Consider the following 4921-nt stretch of genomic DNA (forward strand, 5'->3'; position numbering starts at 1 on the left):
CCATGTGATTAGACGATCTCCAAGGAACTGGAAAGTCACATATAGTAAGGAACCGATACGTCCTCTATATGTTGTTACATCGATCATTTGGCCACCTTCATCTTTATCCAGTTTACTAGAAGAGCTCATTGGAGTAGCTGTAGTAGAGCAGTTCTCCATTCCAAATTTCTTTAGCAATTCTTTGGTGTATTTGGCCTGATTGATAACGGTCCCTTCTTCTAACTGACGGACTTGAAGCCCAAGGAAAAATGTTAATTCTCCCATCATGCTCATTTCAAATCTGTCCTGCATCAGCTTAGAAAATTTCTCACACTGTTTGTGGTTAGTTGAACCAAAAATAATGTCAGTAACATATATTTGTACAAGTAAAATGTGAGAGTCTTTAGTGAATTTAAGCAAAGTTTTATCCACAGTTCGAACAACAAAATCATGATCAAATAAAAATTTAGTCAAAGTGTCGTACCAAGCTCTAGGAGCTTGTTTCAGACCATATAGTGCTTTAGTAAACCTTTAAACATGATTAGGTAACACATGATCTACAAATCCAGGGGGTTGCTCAACATATACTTCTTCACTTAATTTTCCATTTAAAAATACACTTTTCACATCCATTTGAAAAACCTTAAAGTTCATAAATGATGCATATGCTAGGAAGATTCTAATTGCCTCAAGTCTTGCTATAGGTGTAAAGGACTCATCAAAGTAGATACCTTCCTCTTGTCTGTATCCTTGAGCAACTATACGAGCTTTATTTCTAATGACTAAACTATCTTCACTAAGTTTGTTTCTAAAGACCCATCTTGTTCCTATAACTGACTTATCAGTTGGTCTAGGAGTAAGATATCACACTTCATTTCTTATTAATCGGTTTAACTCCTCCTGCATAGCATTGATCCAATCTAGATGAACTACAACTTCACCAATTTTCTTGGGTTCAATTTGAGAAACGAATGCGGAATTGGCCATTTAATCCATCAATTGTCGTTTTGTCCTTCGAGGAAAGAAGGGATTTCCGATGATCAATTCTGGTGGATGATTTCTGTTCCATCTAAAGTTAGATGTAAGGGGACTGGTGACTCCGCGACGTCTAAACTCTCAACATTTTGTTGAGGAGGAGTTTGTACATCTGGTTGAACCTTAACCGGATCAGCTACTAGATCAAATAGGGCAATCCGCTTGTCCAAAGTTTCTTCTTCATCACTTATAGACTCAAGACTTGTCGTTTTTAGTCTGTAAGCAAGATCAATGGGTTCAATGGATTTTCTCTCAAATGGCTCATCAAAAACTCTATGGAGGGATTCCTCAACAGTCTGTGTTCTTTTATTGTATACTCTATAAGCCTTGGTTACTGAAGAGTATCCCAACATGAATCCCTAATCTTCTTTAGCATCAAAAGCAGTCAGATAAACCTTTCCAATGTTATGAATAAAACATTTACATCCAAATATCTTAAAATAGGAAACTGTGGGAATTCTCCCATAGTACAGTTCATAGGGAGTTTTATCAAAACGTTTGTTAATTATTGACCGATGTTGTGTATAGAAAGCAGTACTGATGGCTTCCGACCAGAACCTCTGAGGTACATCTGATTCAACAAGCATAGACCTCGCTGCTTCCTTCAGAGTTCTCACTCTTCTCTCAGCAATGTCGTTTTTCAGTGGAGTTATGACACTAGACAACTCGTGCCTAATTCTAGTCTCCTCGAGATAGGATGTAGTGAACTCAGTTCCCTGATCACTTCTAATGCATGCAATATTCAATGATTTCTGATTCTAAATTCTTTTAAAAATTCTAATCAAGTTTTCAGCAGTTTTATCCTTTGATGGCAAAAATACGACCCATGCAAATCGAGAAAAATCATCAATAACAAATAGAGAAAATCTCATTCCTCCTAAACTTTTACATGAATTGGACCAAACAAGTCCATATATAATAATTCTAGGCAATGGCTGGATTGAGATTTTCCTTTACTTTTGAACGGTGATCTACCCTGTTACCTAGCTGGCAAGCAGGACACACCTTGTCCTTAGAAAACTGCAATTTAGGTAATCCAAAAACCAAGTTGTTTGAACAAATGTTGTTGATGGTTTTGAAATTCAAGTGATTTAATCTTTATGCCAAAATCATTTCTGGTCATTTTTGGCAATCATGCACATAGAATCAGAAGACTCTTTTGCCAATTCATTTTATATGAGTTTCCTACTCTAGTACCAGTCAATAAAGTATTTCCATCTTGGTCTTTAACTAGATATGCATGAGTTTGAAAATATACTGACAAACCATTATCACATAACTGACTAATGCTAATCAAGTTATAGTACAGATTGTCAACAAGCAGCACGTCATTAATAGTTAGATTACCATGGATAATCTTACCCTTACCAATGGTCTTACCCTTCTTGTTATCACCAAAAGTAATCTTAGGTCCAGAGCAATCTGATATATAAGTGAGATGCCGTCTGTTTCCTATAATATTCCTAGAACATCCGCTATCAAGATACCATACAGATTCCTCCAGCCCTGTGTTTATTTGTACTGATAGGATTGGATTTATCGATAGAGACGGGGGTCTGGCTAAGGATTAAGGCTTATGAAAAACAGTTTGAAAGAAATCTTGTTAGGAATTTATATTCGCTTTCTATTCTACGCAAACTTGTGTAAACACTTGAAACGGATTCAAGGCGGAATTGTTTACTTGGGTTTAAAGAACAAGATGAAATATGAAAAGATGACAGAAAAGAAGAACACGGCAGTTTGTTTATGGATGTTCGGAAGAACTCTCTTTCGTCCCGCTTCTTCCAACCACCGGAAGGATTCACTATAAAATGGGTAGATTAAATACATTTTACCACACACACTTAGCCTCACTATTGACACAGAACACTTCTGGTGCAATTACAAGATGAAGATATCACTCAGCTAAAGCGTGTTTGAATTCTAGCTCTCTCCTCTCGATTCACGACACAGTACAATCAGAAAGAAAGCTTCAAAATATTTCAAAGGCTTGAATTCCTCTGTAGTTCAGAAGGAAAGCAAGATTGGCAAGTAAAACGGTGCTTCGTAGTCTGTTGTCCCTTAGGATTGGTTAAATACTGAGCAAGAGCTAACGGTTTGAAACTTCAAGAATGATACGTGGCACTCTTCCATTGGAAAACCTCCATTATACACAGCAAGTTCTGAGCACAAGGATCGTGGCCGTACAGAACTAGTAGTGCGCAGAATATTCAATCAGAGATGTACCTGCAAAACAAGTAATTTGAGGAAAATTCTCTTACGTGGCATTCCTTGATTGGATGCGTATAGCTGCTGTACTAATCTTCACTAGAAAGTGGGGCAGAAGTAGGGTATAGCTATAAGCACGTGGGTAGGTGAGATGCTAGATTCAAGTGTACTGCTTAAACTGAGCATTGGACGTATTTCAGTTAGACGGATTGTGAAGATCAGTCTAATGAAATAGGTCATCTCCTTTTAATAAAAAACGTCTATTTACACCGCCTGGTCTAATAGAATTAGACTCGCGTCTAATTACAATAACCATTAGAATGCACATCTAACTCCACTGAGTTAGACTGCACGTCTAACTCCACTGAGTTAGACTACACCTCTAATTCCGGTTCTACCTCAGACTTGTCTGAAGGAGTTAGACGCACGTCTAACTTTCATTAATTAGACCACACGTATAATTTTTCAAGAACCATTAGACTGCACATCTCACTCCACTGAGTTTAGAGTACACGTATAATTCCGGTTTTACCTCAGACTTGTCTGAAGGAGTTAGACGCATGTCTAACTTTCATTAATTAGACCACACATCTAATTATTCATTAAACATTAGACTACACGTCTAACTCCACTAAGTTAGACTGAACGTCTAATTCCGGTTCCTACCTCAGACTTGTCTGAAGGGAGTTAGACGCACGTCTAACTTTCCCTTTCTATTAGACTGCACGTCTAACTTTATTAAGTTAGACTGCACATCTAATTCCGAATATCAATTAGACTACACGTCTAATTACAAATATATTAGACTTACGTCTAATTCCGTGTATTCATTAGACTTGCGTCTAATTCTTTACATCTATTAGACTACACGTCTAACTCCGATGAGTTAGACTGTACGTCTAATTCTATTAGACTTACATCTAATTCCGTGTATTCATTAGACTTGAGATTAATTCTTTACATCTATTAGACTACACTTCTAACTCCGATGAGTTAGACTGTACGTCTAATTCTATTAGACTTACGTCTATTCCGTTTATTCATTAGACCATCCTGTCTAATTACACGTCTATTAGACTACACGTCTAACTCCGATGAGTTAGACTGTACGTCTAATTCTATGTAATGAAAGTCAAAATCGGTCTAATGACCCTCATTAAATCCAAGTCTTATAACATATTGTCTCAATACACCTGTATCAAAACTCATAAGTTATTTCATCATCGAAATATCAGTGGTTAAATTATTTCAACACTTAGTCAAAATAATTTGACCCAACAATTTCCCCTTTTTTTGATGAACAAATTGCAAACCTGCATATATATATATCAAATATTGCATTCATCATACAAATAAACAAAAGGCATACAAGTACATTCAAAAACATCCAAGTTAATCACATATAAGTGTTTTCAGAAGAAACACTCAAAACATTGTTCAATGTAACCAAAATAAGTTTACCAAAAATATTGTAAAAACATTCTAAATAATTTCAAGAAGACAATTAATCACTAGTCTTCTTCTTCTTCCTGGTCATGACTTCTGGAAAGGATAGACTTCAACCTAAGAGATCTCTAAGACTGCAGTTAGAGGGGAGTTGGAGCCTTCTCTTTTCCTTTTCTTAGACTTGAGCGTTTCCACCCTTTGAATGTAATCTACCACTTTCTGGTAGTTCAGGATCTTAGAAGGAAATGGGAAA

The sequence above is a fragment of the Impatiens glandulifera genome, chromosome 6 (genome assembly GCF_907164915.1).
Source record: "Impatiens glandulifera chromosome 6, dImpGla2.1, whole genome shotgun sequence".
NCBI lineage: Eukaryota > Viridiplantae > Streptophyta > Magnoliopsida > Ericales > Balsaminaceae > Impatiens > Impatiens glandulifera.